The 16,656-nt window shown below is 49.1% G+C and overlaps 1 protein-coding gene across 5 annotated transcripts in view; it reads right to left on the reverse strand.

Annotated features, from left to right (window-relative positions):
* The window catches only part of PLXNA4 (plexin A4), a 469,014-nt gene that overhangs the window by 276,134 nt on the left and 176,224 nt on the right, over positions 1-16,656 (reverse strand). The window contains exons 4-5 of one of the 5 annotated variants that reach the window (XR_010663653.1): positions 16,417-16,576; positions 15,445-15,563 (exon numbers count right to left, since the gene is read on the reverse strand). The exons of the other annotated variants lie outside the window; for them this stretch is intronic. The gene's annotated coding sequence lies outside the window, so the exon portion shown is untranslated. Of the gene's footprint in view, positions 1-15,444; positions 15,564-16,416; positions 16,577-16,656 lie in introns of those variants that run through there. 5 annotated transcript variants of the gene reach the window in all.

The following is a 16,656-nucleotide window of genomic DNA, read 5'->3' on the forward strand; positions in this document are numbered from 1 at the left end:
CTGCATAAAGCAAGGGCCCCACTGAACCCAGGAGGACCCCTGGGGACCTATGAAGTGCTTTTCCCCACTTTCTCCCACTGCCCCTGTACTGGGCTTCTAGTCACAAGGAAGAAGCTGCTCCACCGGCTGGGTTTTCAGTCCTTCTCTGAACCCCTGCCCTTCCTCAGCACTTACAAATCTCCCTTCACTTAGCCAGCATCTTCTGCGGTCATCTGGGGCTCAGGTCCACCGGCCCAGAGGCTTTGGGACCCGCTCTGGGAACTCTCACCTTTGAGGGGCAGGTGGGGTGAGCTGTATACTCATTAGAGGCGAGGCTGGGCCTGTCCCCAGCCCATGCGCAACAACCCCAGGTGCTGGTAAGCAGCCACGAGGGCCACTCATCAGATAACCCTACTTCTCACTTCTGGGAACAGTGGAGACACACCCCATTAGGCATTCAGGCTTGGACTTGAGGGCAAGCTGGCCACAGAAGCCCCTCCAGCCACTTAGAAAATGCACAGGTGAGTCTGTCACCAGTGGACCAGGCGAGGGGGTTCATGGAAGCTAGTGTGCATGGCTGAGAACTGGGGCTGGCGGGTGGTGGTCCAGGCAGAGAGGAGGATATGGGGTGGTGGCAAGATGGATGGGAAGTTTCTTTAGACTCGGATGCCCTATGAAAGGGGGAAATAAATAAAAACCTTGGAGGAGAAGACCCTAGAGAGTCACACTGGTGAAGGGTGTGGGCCGTGGTAAATTTGAGGAATGCAGCAATGGGCTGGGGGCACGGAGTCATTTACAAAGTCCTATAGACGGCCAGGCATTTCCAACCTATACAGAATCAGAGTGCCTTGACATCTGGAGGTCCCATAAAGGAGTGGGGGAGACCCAGGGGTTCCCTAGATATCCATGGAAGTTTCTGGAATAATAACCACAGTCAACATTTATGGAGCAGTCACGTACATTGACTGGTTTTCACAACAGCACTGTAAGATGATCACTATTATTTTCCACGCTTTACAGAGAAGGGAAGGAAGGCACAGAGAGGTGAAGTAACAGTCCCAAGGTCCAGCAGCTGACTTGTGCCAGAGCCAGATTTTGAATCACTGGTGTGTCCTCCCAAAGCCTGTGTTCTTAACTGTTCTGCAGCACAGCCTCTCCACAGTGAAGGGGGCTGTTGCCTTCGTGAAGCCAGGGCCTGCCTCTGTCCGGGGGAACCCACTGGAAAGACCAGAGACTCCGGGGCTAGCTTACACCCCCTCCTGGGACCTGGGAGAATTGGTCCCAAGACCCAGCCCCAGACACCTGCCACTCTGACAGCTGGCCAGGGATGAGGGTTTGGACCTCACACTGCCACGTTCTCCACAGGGATACCCAGTCATCAGTTTTAGGCTGAAACTCCCCTCTGTAGCCCAGCCCTCCTGAAAATTTTACAAATACTAGAAGATAAAAGCGCCGGGACCGGCATGAATGGAGTGGGTTTTTAAGAGGCAGTGTTTAACATCCAGCTCCCTCTGATGTGAGTCATTTGAATTCTGATGCATTTCTGGATTGTTTGTTGAATTATGCATCAGCAGCTTCTAATGCTGTAAAAAAAAAAAAAAAAAAGTCAGCGTCACAGGGCTGCTCTGAAACCTGCAGCAACGCAGCAATTGGGTCCACAGTTTGAGGACTGAGCTGCATCTTTGATGACGGTGAACCAGCAAAAGGAGAGAGGCCAGAAGTGGAGACAAGGTAGCAGGAAGGACTGGAGGGACAAGAGGGAGAGAAGGTGCCTTCCCCAGGACACGCTCGGGAAAGCCGTGCCCGGAGGGAGAGACCCAGAGAGAAGGTGGGCAGATGTGAGCTTCCCGGAAGCCCAGCCACACCCCAGGCCCCAGAAGAGAAGGAAGACAAGGGGAGTGGGGGGTTCACCTTGGCAAAAGACAAACTAGCATCTGCTTTACCACTTGAAATGCACTGCCCTCCTTCAAGTAGGGGCTCCGGGTGGTGGGACCCTTCCGGCAGGGCCAAGGGCAGTTATTGCTGCCATTATCTTTTTTCCCAAGTGTTTTCACATTTATTGCAACCTAGGATATTTACTTAAAAACAGTGTGCCTGAGCCACGGAACAGAGAGAGAACATGCCTCCTAACTCACAAGCTGCTCAGTGGCTAGGATGAAGTGGGAATCCCAGTTTATTGACTTCTGGACACCTTCCCTTCCATTGGCCCTGGCTTCTCACCTCACGGCGGAGGCTCCCAGAATCCCTGACACCCAGCAGACTCACTGCTTAAGCTGGAAATGCCACATCCAGTGCCCCGGGCAGGGGGAAACAGTGGCCCCAAAACCTGGCTCAAACCTCTTTCCAGCCCCAGGGTTGAGCAACTTTGAGAGAAGCCTGGTCTGCAGCCCAGCCCAGGGGCAAGGGGTGTGGTCTCTTCTAAGGGCTGTCTTGAGCAGATTATGTAACCTTCTGTGCTTCCTTTTCCTCATCTGCAAAATAGGCCTGATAACGGTTCTGACAAACTGTGGAAAATTCTTAAAGAGATGGGAATACCAGACCACCTGACCTGCCTCCTGAGAAATCTGTATGCAGGTCAAGAAGCAACAGTTAGAACTGGACATGGAACAACAGATTGGTTCTAAATTTGGAAGGAGTACATCAAGGTTGTATATTGTCACCCTGTTTATTTAACTTATATGCAGAGTACATCATGAGAAATGCCAGGCTGGATGAAGCACAAGGTGGAATCAAGATTGCCGGGAGAAATATCAATAACCTCAGATACCCAGATGACACCACCCTTATGGCAGAAAGCAAAGAAGAACTAAAGAGCCTCTTGATGAAAGTGAAAGAGGAGAGTGAAAAAACTGGCTTAAAACTCAACATTCAAAAAGCGAAGATCATGGTATCTGGTCTCATCACTTCATGGCAAATAGATGGGGGATCAATGGAAACAGTGACAGACTTCATTTTCTTGGGCTCCGAAATCATTGCAGATGGTGACTGCAGCCATGAAATTAAAAGACGCTTACTACTTGGAGAAAAGCTATGACCAATCTAGACAGCATATTAAAAAGCAGAGACATTACTTTGCCAACAAAGGTCTGTCTAGTCAAAGCTATGGTTTTTCCAGTAGTCATGTATGGATGTGAGAGTTAGGCCATAAAGAGAGTTGAGTGCCAAAGAATTGATGCTTTTGAACTTTGGTGTTGGAGAAGACTGTGGAGAGTCTCTTGGACTGCAAGCAGATTCAACCAGTCCGTCCTAAAGGAAATCAGTCCTGCATATTCATTGGAAGGACTGATGCTGAAGCTGAAACTCCAATACTTTGGCCACCTGATTTGAAGAACTGACTCATTGGAAAAGAGTCTGATGCTAGCAAAGATTGAAGGCGGGAGGAGAAGGGGATGACAGAGGATGAGATGGTTGGATGGCATCACCGACTCGACGGACATGAGTTTGAGCAAGTTCCGGGAGTTGGTGATGGACAGGGAAGCCTGGTGTGCTACAGTCCACGGGGTTGCAAAGAGTCAGACACGACTGAGTGACAACTGAATGGTTCTTACACCTCATTGAAGGAGACAAGATACTTGAAGCCTTTTCGCTCAATTCCAAGGAGACAGTAAACAGTCAATGCGTAACATGTACTGCTTTCATTATTGTTATTCTCCTGCAAAACTGTTGTGAGTTCAGAAGACCAGTCCCCAGGTTGGCCTGTGAAGACCCTGACAAGTGTCTGGCCCTCTTCAGGGGACCAATGCAGGTTCTGTTGTGCTTCTTCAACAGGGATCCTCAAGTCAGGAGGCCCTGGGTGTGCTGGAGTCTTCTGTGCTGGTCTGGCAGGCCTCATATCCCTGTACTGGTCCTTTTCATGAGACCAGGGAGCCCAAACTACCCTCCTGGACTGCCTCGTTTGGAAGCTTGGGCTCCAGGGAGGCAAGGGGACCCTCAGCCCAATTATAAATCAATCTAGGAGCCCTAGCCAAGCCCGCTGCCATAAATGGCTCTAAGAGCTCAGCCTCGTCTGCCCTCCAGGCTCAGGGCTCCAGGATTAATGAGCATCAGCTGCAGGCAGGCCAATGGGGACAGATGCCGACCTAATGAGCAGAGTGGCCCAGCCTGTGCAGATGCCAGGTGGGTGGGGCCAATGAGCAGGTGTCATTGTCGTGCTGCCCCTATGCAGAGTGTCATTTTGAAAGGCAGGGCTGTTGTCATCAAGTGGCATCTCATTACCCCACCCTGGGGTGCCACGGGAGACTCAAGAGACCAACCACAAATATTGGGTACTCTGAAGCCATACCCCCTGCCCCTGGGCTGGGTTAGGGACCAGTCTTCTCTCAAGGTCGCTCAACTTTGGGGCTGGAGAGAGGTTTGAAAATGCTGGCCTGCCCGCTCTCCTCACACCTCCCTCCCCACCCTGGCTGGTGTTACATCTAAGAGCAGAAGTCTCTGCTAGAAGGTTCCTCAGTCACATCTCTAGCGTGGTCAGATTCCCTAAATATCTGGGCATAGAGTATGTCTGGAAGTCACACATCTGTGCAGATTTCAGTGAGCACAAATGTCTGGCATCTAGCTGAGCAGGTAAGGGACACCATCCAGCCCTCCTCCCCAGGACTTGTCTGTCAATCAAGGACACAGAACCTAGGGAGATGGCTTAGAAGCATAGAAAATAACAACAACAGCAGTAGCTGTGGTCATATATTGAGAACCTGTGGTGTGCCAGGCAGTGTTCTAAGCTCTTTAAATGTACTAACTTAGTAAATAAAAACGAGAGTCATCATGTGTCAAATTACATGAAGACAGTCAGTGTGAGTAAAACAGAAACAGGGAAGGTCACTTTGGGTGGAGAGATGGAGAAAGGCTTTGCAGGGAAGGCAGAGCTGTCCTGGCACTGCTGGAATGTGGGAAGGGTGTTCCACAAGCAGTAGCAGCAGGCACACCGGGGCCGGGGCGTAGCGGGTCCCCTGAAGGACACTTGACTATGCTCTGGAGGCAGAGGCTTGGGGCCACGATGTACCTCTGAGAATGCCTTTAGCATGAAATCTCAATAACAGGGCTTTATTGCTGATGAAAGTTGTTCTTAACTATTCTCCTAACTGTAGCTTTACTGCTTCTATTTTTTTCCTGGAATGCGACTTTTCTTTTTTTAAGGTAAAATTTACACACAGGGAAATGTACAGATCTCAAGTGTACAGTTTGATGAGCTTTTGACAAATGTATTCACCTGGGTAACTAACATCCGGATTAAGAGCTGGACACTCCCACGGAGCCTGAAGAATACGAAGGTGACTTTTAAAATCCGATGGTCCTGTCTCTGCATCTTCTGGGCATGTGTGGATGGGAAGAACTCAGAATGATCAACTTTCTCTCTTGCTCAACTCTGATCCACCCTCCCATCCCAGAAGAAAAAAAATAAAGTATATTAAGTCATATTTGGAGAGACAAACACCTAATGAGCATTTGTATTTCTCATCTTCATGCTTCCGGAACAGTGCCCAATACGTAGTACAGAGCAGACATCCACTCGTGTTACTTAAATTAGGGAAAGAACAAATATCCTCAGGTTAACGTCTCAGGGAAATGATAGACTGACTCCTCTTTCTCTAAGTTCCCATATGACACTGGCAATCACAAAACCTTCCTGTCCCCCTCTTGGAGGCGAGGTCTTAGAAGCGTGCAAAAGAGCATTTTCCTGGTCCCCCCAGCCCTGACCTTGACTGGGCTTTCTATAGCCAGCCTGTCTCAGACTTCAAACTCCAGGGTCTCAAGACAAGCAGGCTTGGGCCATAAGGAATTCCCATCTGTCCCCTACGCTATTCTGGAGACAATGTCTGACACCATGTGCCTCCACCTCGGACACCGTCACTCTTTTTTCCCAGCTCCTCCGCTATGTGGAAGAGCCAGGGCACTCCTTAATAGCTTTCATGCTAAAACATTTACGCAGCTTCCAGGGCAGAGGGAAGCTTCAGGAAGGACCATCCATATGCATGTGGCCCATTTACTTTCTGGCCTAATCAGCACCTGGATGGGGCCAGAGCTGACTCCTCGCCAGCATGCTCACGGTCAGGGTCCCCGGGAAAGCTCCCTGTGACAGCTTGTGGGAGACTGTAGGCTTCTAAACAGCATAAGCCAGCATTCCAATCAGATTATTTCTCACTTGCAGTACTGCACAAAAGAGAAAAAAAATAATGCTGAACATTCTGTTCACGGGAGAAAAAATAGCAGCAGAAAACTGTCACATTGTTTGGTCTATTTTCAATTTCATTCCCCAGGCCTGGAAATAGTGATCCGTGCAAGCAGGCCAGAGGAGGACTCTGGCAAGCCAGCACGCAGATCGCAGCTCGGGGTCTGGATGTAGAGGGGGAGGCTGCAGCTGGGAGAGTGGGAGCAGTCTGATAGACCACAGAGGGTCACGTGGGTTCACAAAGAAACGTGCATTCAGAGAGGATGAAGGGCAGCAAGGGCTGGGCACAGTGGGATGCAGATGGGGTGTAGCTTTCAGAGCCATGGTTCTCAGCCTCCGTCACACACTGAGATCATCACCTGGGAGTTGTGGAAAACATGCTATCAAGAGGTAGTCACATGAGAAATGCAATGTGAGAAAATTGCATAGAACTAAACACGTGCGCATATGTAAACATACGCACACGAGTATAAGTGGAAACTGGCCACACCTGAATGGGGAACTTTGGTGCATTGCACCAACATTGACTTTCCACTTGCAGTGTTGTACTATGTGCATTCTAAGTCTCTTCGGTTGTGTCTGACATTTTGCGGCTCTACAGACTATAGCCCGCCAGGGTCCTCTGTCCATGGGAATCTCCAGGCCAAAATACTGCAGTAGCTTGCCATTTCCTTCTCCAGGTGATCTTTCCAACTCAAGGATCGAACCTGCATCTCCTGCAATGCAGGCGGATTCTTTACCACTGGGCCACAGGGGAAGCCTCTTGTTCTATAGTTATGTAAAAATGCGGTCATGGAGGGAAACTGAATGGAGGGCACAGGGGACCTCGCTGTATAATTTCTTGCAGTTGCATTCAAATCCACAATTATTTCAAAGTTGAAAACTTTGACAAAAGTGCTGCAGGGGTCTGATTTAATGGATCTAGGGTGCAGCTTCTGATCCAGAGTGCTCAAAGCTCTCCAGATGATTCTATGTGTTAAAGTTGAAAACCGACCACTCTAGAAGTGGAGATGCTGATTGAGAAGGTAAGATAGACACCTGAAATTGGGAAATCATCCACATATGATTCTGTACTAAATGCTTCACTGATACCTGTTGAATAAATGAACCGCTCAACAGCTGCATAGAAGGAGTCAGGGGTGTTGAGAGAAAAGGTAAGGCGTAGTATGAGGGGAAAGCACTGTGAAGGATGTGGGATTCAAACAGGATTTGATAGACATGGAGAATTCAGAGAGAGGAGCCAAGAAAGGGCATTGCAGGTCAGCAGAGAAAGGTGTGGAGATGTGTGGCCATTCTGGGAGGAAGAGGAGGAAGGGGAGGGGGAGGGCAAGGACTCTGTTTTTGGCACAGGGAAGAGTGAGGGTGGATAAAGCTGGTACTAAAAACCTGTCTCTCTCCGTCTTTGGACAGGTGGCTCTCCTGACCACCCAAATCAGCTTTTCCTTGCAAATTGCCAAGAGCAATTGTCAGCAGAGACAATTCTCCAGAAGACCCATGGCCTTTTTCAGGTAAGCACAATGTGGAGAACTTGGAGAGGCTCAGAATATAGCTATTTAGTCACTCAACTGTATCCTACTCTTCTGTGACCCTATGGACTATAGTCCATCAGGCTTCTCTGTCCATGGGATTCTCCAGGCAAGAATACTGCAGTGGGTTGCCATTCCCTTCTCCAGATGTTGTTCCAGAGCCAGAGATTGAACCCAGGTCTTCTGCATTGTAGGTGGATTCTTTACCACTGAACCACCGGGGAAGCCTTCAGAACATAGTACCAGTGGGTATAAATGTAAGCAGTCCTCATCATGGCTGAAAACGCCTTGCTTATCTCCACCACTCCATGTGGCTTTAGACATCCGCAGCCCAGAGCCCAGTCAAGTGCCAGAAAATCCCAGAACTGGCCTGAGAATGGCTATGATAGAAATCTCAGTGCCTACATACCAAAGCTAATGCACTTGACACATCAGGTCCCTTGAGTACTCACTCAATGTCTTTTCATTCTTGCTTTACACAAGGTTAATAAGCTTGATGATCATTTTCCAAGTAAACAAAAAATTTCAAAACAAAATTAAACAGGTATCAGCATTGCTGACAACCATGACAAGTGATAGGTGTGAGACGCCCCAACAGTAGAGGGGAGACAGAAATTAGATGAAGTCACCAGAGGTGACTCATCTGACAGAAGAAGGCCACCTCAGCAAGCTTGAGGGGCTCTGCTGCAAAGGGAGAGAAAGAGCTTTGAGATGCTCAAGCCCAAGTTCTAAAAGCCCTGCAGAGTGTCTCCTTCTTTACCCTTGTGACTGTTAGCAATTTGTCCAATGTATACACAAGGGTGAGTAGCTGCCAGTGGGTGAGGGGCAGCTGGCCAGCCTTCTTGATTCCAGAGAATGCCCTCTGCCAAAAGCAAAAGTGCCCATCTTGAAGCTTGTCTCCTTCCCTTGGAGCAGCCACCACTGCCCTCCCAGGACATGCAAAGGGCAGGCTGCTCTCAACCTACTCAGTCTCTTAGCTCAATTAAACTTAACAGGAAGGCATCCGAGGGACCACAAGAAGCACTTCTCACATCATGACCACAGAACCAGCCCTTTGCATGAGATGATCCAGCTGTGAACTCCAGCATTGGCTTGGTCAGAAACCCTGTGCATCCTTGACCTAGCTGCTTCTTTGAGCCTGAGTCCAGCTCAGGCTGATCCATTGATCATTATCAATGATAATGATCCATTATCCAGGGACTGATCCATTATCCAGGGACTAGTGCAGAAGAGCTGGTTAGCAAAACACAAGCCAACTTAGCAGACCCAATGCCAAAACATATCGGTGTGTGGTGACCAGAACCCTCCTCCCCTTGGTACTGATGCTGAGTATCCCCTAGGATGCTCTTCGTGTGGGGGCAGGCAGGCTGGGCGGTCCCCACTCCACACAGCCATCCCAGGAAGTAGTGAGCAGTGTGGAGAAAGAAGAGAAGAGCGGTCCACAGCACAGGGAGTGGGGCTCAGTGCTCTGTGATGAACTAGAGGGATGGGATGGGGGGGCTGTTCAAGAGGGAGGGGATATACGTATTCATATAGCCGACTCACTCTGTTGTACAGCAGAAAATGAACACAACATGGGAAAACAACTACACTTCAATAAAAACATTTTAAAAAATTTAAAAAAACAAGCCGCGCTGGACTCCGAGGCCTTGCCACACACAGGTCGCCCTGGAGGTGGCAGGGAAGGGGGTCAGAGGCTGCAAACCCAGTCATCCTGACGTGTAACTGCGCAGGGTCTCCTCCAGAACCCCCAGTCAGCTCTCTCCAGATGCTGCCGCGGCCTGCTTTCATCCAAAGGTACAAGTTGGAAAGAGAAATCAGGCAGGGAAGAGAGGCTCTTAGAAGCCCCTGTGCACTCAGGAGTAGATGAAAATATTAGCCTAAAACCAGGCAGCAGGTGAGGGGGGCCGGGGCCCGGGCCCGGTCTCCAACTCTAATTGCTGCTAAAGATCGCTGGGCAGCCTGGGTGACAGCTGGGAGTCTTCCGTGGATCCTCAGGCACAAAACATAAATCATCCCCCTCTCACTTGTTACTAATCTTGCTTTCCTGCTGCGTCAGCCAGATTCCTGCATCGGCCTGGGTTTAAATGGGGACTTTTGTTCCCTCCTAGCTTTTTTCTGTTCTTTCTGTCCGACCTCCTCCCCCACCCTCATCCCTACCAAAAGCGATGACCAAGGAGAGCAAACTCCAAAAGGTAGGCTTCTGGCTTCACTCTGGGGGTGCAGAGAGAGAAGGAAGAGGGGTTTGGGTGCCGACATGGGGGGACAGAACCTGAGTGACCAAGAGGGAGAAGGTGGTCACCTGGACTCCCCTGCAGACTCTCACCGGCCAGTGACCCTTCCAAGGCAAACCCCTTCTCCATTCCCAGGGCGGCCAGTTGAGTTGTGCATCAAAGATGCGGCTTCCCGGTGGGACTGGATCTCACAGTGTGATGTGGAGAACAGAACTCGCCCCGCTGAGTTGGCCAAGGGGCTGAGAGACGGTGACCCTGTCACTCCTGAGGGCAAGGATGGCCCGAGCTCTGTTGGCAGCTGCGAGAGAAGATCTTGTTTCATTTCTTTTGTTTCCTTGGGTCCCCAAGCACCTCTGTGATACAATATGGGTCAGAATTTCCTCCTCAGAGGATTTACCCGGAGGCCTGACCCTAAATAGCTCCCCAAGATGCTGCACCTTATGTAACCCTCCCGCAGGCTGACGGAGGCTGCACACGGTACCAGATCCCCGCCAAGTCCTGTTTCACAAAACCCGGGGTGACGTCCCAGAAACTTTTCCCAAAGTTCTCCCTCGAGCTGGGGGACACTCACCCTAGTGACTTTGCCAGTGAACCCCCGGGGGACCAGATGTTGGCCCCCTGAACTCCCAGGGCGGAAAAAGAGGCTGGATGGGGCCACAAGTCTGCATCAACTCACCACTTGCTGCAAACCCGCTCTCACAGGCCCCGAGCCAGGGAGGCAGCTGGCAGGGGTCACTGGCTGGGTGACAGAACCGGAACACTGCCAGGCCAGCATGGCTTGTGTGGGGTCTCAGCTGAGGCTGCTCGGATCCCCTCACCCTGCACCAGCCGTGAGGCCTGGCAACAGGGAGGTCTCACGGTACAGGGCCGTGGTTGTGAACGGGGCTTCCGAGCCCGACTGTGGGGCTGGGATCCAAGGAGCCGCCTTCACCATGACTTCTTTAACTTCCCTGTGCCCCGATTGGTCTACTATTCAAAGGATGAGAGCAAAAGCGGCACATCATTGAGGTACAAGATTAATGGACATAATTCGTGTAAAGTGCTTGGAAGAGTGCCAAGCTCGGGTAGGTGCCCAGTGTAGGCTATGAGTACCAGTCTGATCACCACGATGGATGTTATTATTCCTTATTATTACTATTATCCTCTCTCGTGGCTGAGATTAGTGGCCTGGGATGATGGGAGTGCAGGGTCCGTGTGACGGAGCAACGCAGACAGAGAGATGTTAGTGGCCTCCTGTCACCCCCGATCGCCCCTACCGTACCCCAGTGCTCGTCCTGCCTTTTGGGATGGGAGCTCACTGTGCTCTGAGAACCCCAGGGGATCAGTTGTTTCTGCAGACAGTAGGACAGCAGCTGGGTGTGTGTGTGTGTGTGTGTGTGCGTGTGTGTGAGTAGGGGAACGTGTAACTCACATTCCCCTCTGAGGATGTATGTCTAACCCCAAAGCACTCAGAAGCTGTTTGCAAAACTGTGGACTTTTCCAGCCAGGATGAGGACAGCACTCAGAGGGGACCGAGTGTGAACTCTGCCGATTGAAAACCTGGGTGTTAAACCGCCGACTGCACATTGCTTGCCCATAGCTTCACCAAGTACCGGGTTCCTTGCCTAATGCTGGGCAGGACCCGGCTGTTTCTGAGGCTCCTTCTAGCTGTTAAATTCTAGGAGTTATGACTCCATTCCTGCTACGTTTGACTCACGGTGAGGTGCTCGACTCACTCCTTTCTCTCTCTGACTTTGTTCCCCTTTCATTCAACCGCCTTAGTCTTGAAAGCAGCCAGAGGAGCAGGGACAAAGGGAGACAGAGAGTTCCTTGCCAGCCGGCAAGGACTGGTGACAGGTGTCTGTCCTCCCAGGGGAGGAGGCAGGTCTCCGGGGTCCAGAACCCAGGCCACAGAGCCAGGAGTCAGTGGACCGAAGGGATGCACCCCGTCTCCACACAGCCCACCCCGAGCACAGCCTGGTGGGCCGTGCTCACCACACATAGCCACCTGGTGTATAAACACTCTAAGAAGACGTACAGGGAGCCTCTGTACTCCTTATTCCTCATCCTCCCTATTCCACCCATCCTTCAGAGCAGTTCTGCCTGTTTTGGTTGAGACCTACTCAGGAGATCTCACTCATATTGAAACCTGCGCGTGCGTGTGTCCGACCCTTTGCAGCCCCATGGACTCCTCTGTCCATGGGATTCTCCAGGCAAAAATCCTGGAGTGGGTTGCCATGCCCTCCTCCAGGGGATCTTCCCAACCCAGGGATCTAAACCACATCTCCTATGTCTCCTGCATTGCAGATGGATTCTTTACCTGCTGACCCATCGGGAAAGTCCAGGATCAAACAAAACTTTTCAGGAAACCAGGTCTTACCTTAGCTTCCTGGAATGCACTCTGATATTTTCTTATCCCATTTCATTTTTAAAAACATTGGGACCAGCCCATGACATTGACTTAATGGTCTGCTGAGAGGTTGTGACCTTGGTTTGGAAAGTGCTGTTTGAGAGGCAATAACTCCACAGGAATACAAAGTAAGCAAAGACCCTGCTTTTTGGAGGGACGGACTACCTGACATATTCAGAGACAGAATAGCCCTAGGGCTAAACTGAAGAATGACAAGGACTTTCCAGAGGCCTGGGCCACTTTGGAGAAGGATTTCTATATCATTCCAGTGACTAACTCTCAGCACAGACCTCAGCTGGCCCATTTAAAAAGCATGGTACACTCCTCCTGCCAGGAGACTCCATGCATGCACTGTCCACGTGGGTCGTGAAAGAAGCTGCATTTGGTAAGTCACATGCTCTCCAAGAACTTAGAAATTGCAGGTACTAAACTACTCCAACGGAGGTTTTCCCTCACTTCTGAGACTTCCAGAAATGCAGAAACCCAGGCCCTTTATAATTTATGTGCTGGTCACCCTTAATTCTTTTCGATGTTCAAGGACACCCACATGAGACAGAGGAAAAGGACTGGTTCTCTGGCCTCTTGGATTCACATTTCCTCTTGGAAACAGCAGCTGTTTCCTTCTTGCCAAGAAGGAAAGTATCTAGGCATACCTGATTTTTTTTCTCATATTACAAACTTATAAAACTTAGAGAGGACAAGTGTTCACTTAATCCAGACTCCTATTTTCAGGTGAGAAGAGCATGACCTAGGGAAGTTGATGACTTGCTTAGAAACACACGGATTACTGGAGTCAGGGAGTAGAATTCAGGTGATGTGTCCCCCTGGCCCCAGCATCCCACACCACTCTTCACAAACAGAAGAAAGAAAGAACAAGTTTCTGATACTCCAAGGTTTACCCTCTGATGTATTAGCAGAGGAGGCTGAGGGTGTCTCAAGAGAATTGAAAAGGAGTAGGTGATGGTTTTGAGGGAAAAACTCAACCTTCCAGGCCTCATTTCCTCCTTCTCTAAAGAAAAGGAAAGCAAGGCCACGTGGGATATTTGCTTCTCTGGGGACAAATCACGTCAGCATCTTCATATTTCATGTGAAGTTGGAAGGCACGGGGCCTCTAGTCATATCTACACTAATTGTCCTAGGTTTATGGATCTGGAGGGATAGGTATCGACAATCTCATTTGTGCCGAGTGGTCCCTGCCTGACAGACCTCCCTGTGATCAGCAGGGGCTCATTATCTCAGCTGGCCTATCCCCCTGAGCCTGGCTGAGATGGCCTCACCCTTGCTGGGACACCCCACCCCACAGGCATGGACTGTTCTCTGAACAGCAGGGCTGAGATGGACTGAGGGGGCACTTCATAGAAGCCGATGAGCCATGCTGATGATTTTCACAGGATGGGGCATCAGTCCCATTTCCTACTGGGAGACACGTGTTCAAGAGTCCATCGATCCAGCTCTCAGGGTTTCCTTCAGGGATGGAGATGCTTTTGGGTGGCATGCACACTTATACAGAGGCACGGAGGCACATGCACCATTCAGATCCTACAGTCCAGTGTGTCTCTAGGGACCAATCAGCTTTTTAAAATATTCCTGAGGCTATATCAATACATCTCTTCTGGTCTGGGGTGCAGGCATTAGTTTGTGGGGTTTGTCCTAGTCAATTCAACTGAATGGGGTCAATTCTTTTGCTTTCTGAGGGGGTGTGTGGTTCCAGGACTTTGTTGTATTTTCAAAAATGCTCAAGAAAAGAGTTTATTCATATCACAATCCCTGGCTGCCTCACAGTCACACTTAAACTTACAACACTGAGATTTTTCACATCGGAAATGAGGACTGTCTACCACATTAGCAAAGATTTAATAAAATTTCATAGCTTTCTAGTGGGAACATAAATTGGAACAATACTTTTAGAAAACAATTTAGTAATAGATAGCCAATCTTGAATGTGTTTATGCCCTCTGACCTAGAAACACCACTTCTGGGAATCTAGCCAAAGGAAATAGTGTGAAATACAGAGATTAAAAAGAAGGAAAGCAAAACTTTATGCACAATCATTTTTATATTAGCATTATTTATCATCTGAAAATGAGAAGTAACTTAAATATAAAACAGTAAGAGAGTGAATAAGTAAATTATGTTGCATGCACATGATAGAATATTAAGCACATGTTTAAAATTATGTTTATGAAGAGTTTACAAGTGAGGAAATTACTTGAGTTACAAGGTTTCATATATGTGTGTGTGTGTGTGTGTGTGTATGATTTTCTTTCCAGACTATTCGGTGAATATATATATATGTATATCTATATATAGTATATAAAATAACCTTAACTATGAAAAATAATTAACATAAAAATTGGAAGGAAATATTAACAATGGCCATGGGGTGGTAGCACTCTGGGTATGCATTTCCTTTTATCTTTCTTTTATCCATTTCTGTATTTCTGGAATAAAACTAAAAATTTTTCATTTTAAATTCATTTTTTAAAAACTTTGAACAAGAAAGTACGTTATAGAGGGAAAAGACCAGTCACGTCTCTGCCACCAACCACATCTGCAGGTGACCTTAAGGAAGTTATGTGACCTTTCTACCTCCCTCCCTCGACTACCCATCACCCCTCCCCTCAATCACTAATGAGTGTGTAGGATCACATGATCTCTATAATCCATTCTTATTTAACATTCTGTGTCTCAAAATATCATCCCCCAGTGTTCGAGGATGGAATCTCAAAAAGGGGCCCAAGAGGCGTAACCAGCTTACGAGTAAAACACTATAATCATCCTAACGAGCAATGGACTTGGAAGGGTCTTCTAGAATATGCAGCTGTTCTTTACAGTCAGCGGAGAAACATGCTGACATGATGTCCTTGGGTTTGGACATCTGGAGCCAAACACCCAAAAGAATGGGTTTGCTGGCAGCTGTGCTGTGAAACCAGGAATGGCGGTTGGGGGAGGCGGGGTCTCAGCCCTGAGTCTCCATCCACCAGCCTGGCTGTAGCTAATCTTGCGAGTCCAGGGCAGACGGCATGATGACCCATGCTGGGACGGCAGGACAAATCTCACATCCTACCACCTCCTCAGCAGCTCCAGCCCCCCAGCATCCCCCCCTTGACCAAACCCCATGGATGCTCTCTGCTTTGAGCATGGAAGCCCTCCCTCCCAGTTTGTAGTCATCTCAAGTCCTTGAGTTCGAGTTCCTCAGTGGTGTTATCTGGCAATGAAGTGTTGATGTGGTGTTGATGTCTTCCCCTCTCTGGATAATCCCACTGCACCTGTATGGTTCACAGGGGAGGAGAAATGAGGAGAATTCACATACGAAACTGGCTTCCTACCCTGGACAAGAGGATGAATGGATCTCTCAGGTCCCTTCCAAGGTGAAATTCCACAACTGGATAATCTCATGTGATTGCACATTCATCTTTGGGGTTTGCAAGGGGTTGGTCCCAGGAGCCCCCATGGGTACCAAAATCCATGGATGCTCAAGTCCCTTATATGCTACAACACAGTACAGTCAGCCTCCTATATTAACAGGTTCCACATCCACAGATAGAGGGCTGACTGCCTCTCTCCTCTGGATCTTGACCATCTTTCCTACAGTTCAGAGAAAATAATGACTTGCTTCTAGACCTGATATTTGGTCTATATATGCTAGGAAGGATAGAAGTTAAAATAGCAAAATATTTCCACACTGCCTTTCAACACCTCCCCTGTTGCCCAGCAGCCCAGTCTCTTCTGCTAGAATACTGCTCAAGGACCTCACTAAGATCCATCACCTAAAGGGTTAAGGTCTGGTCCTGCGGGGAACCTCCAGGATCCAGCATTGGGCCTTATGCCCTTGCTGGTGAAATGTTTTGAGTCTGACTGCTCATGTTCCTTCTACCTAAATTGAATCTATTGGGCTGAGAGAAGCTAAGACTGAAAATCCTTAAGGAGAGAGTTGTATGTGATAACCAGGATGGTTTAAAACCAATAAGGACAAGTTTTGGTTTGGATCACCCAGTTGTCCCTACTGCTTGGGGGAGGTGGGGAAAAAGTCACAGTGATGGCAAACAGGTAAGAAAAGTAGGCTGTGTCGTCTGCCCCGTGCCCCTTCTTTCTTTGCAGGGCTCACCATTTCCTCCTTACCGACTGGGTTGAAAGTCCTACTGAGTGAACAGACATTGAAGTATCACACAAGCATCACCATCCTTCCTTCTGGGCTCTTCCAGCAGCTACTGAGCAGTCACTGTGTTTCCCACCTGGCATCTTGAGGAGGAAGAAGGAAGCAGAGATGCTTTTCCTGACTCTAAGGAGAAGAGAAGGATGGAGATGCTGAGCAGATGACCTTGGGTCACCTCATCTATCATACGGACAGCTGGAGACAGA

This window comes from Muntiacus reevesi, chromosome 6 (assembly GCF_963930625.1).
Source record: "Muntiacus reevesi chromosome 6, mMunRee1.1, whole genome shotgun sequence".
NCBI lineage: Eukaryota > Metazoa > Chordata > Mammalia > Artiodactyla > Cervidae > Muntiacus > Muntiacus reevesi.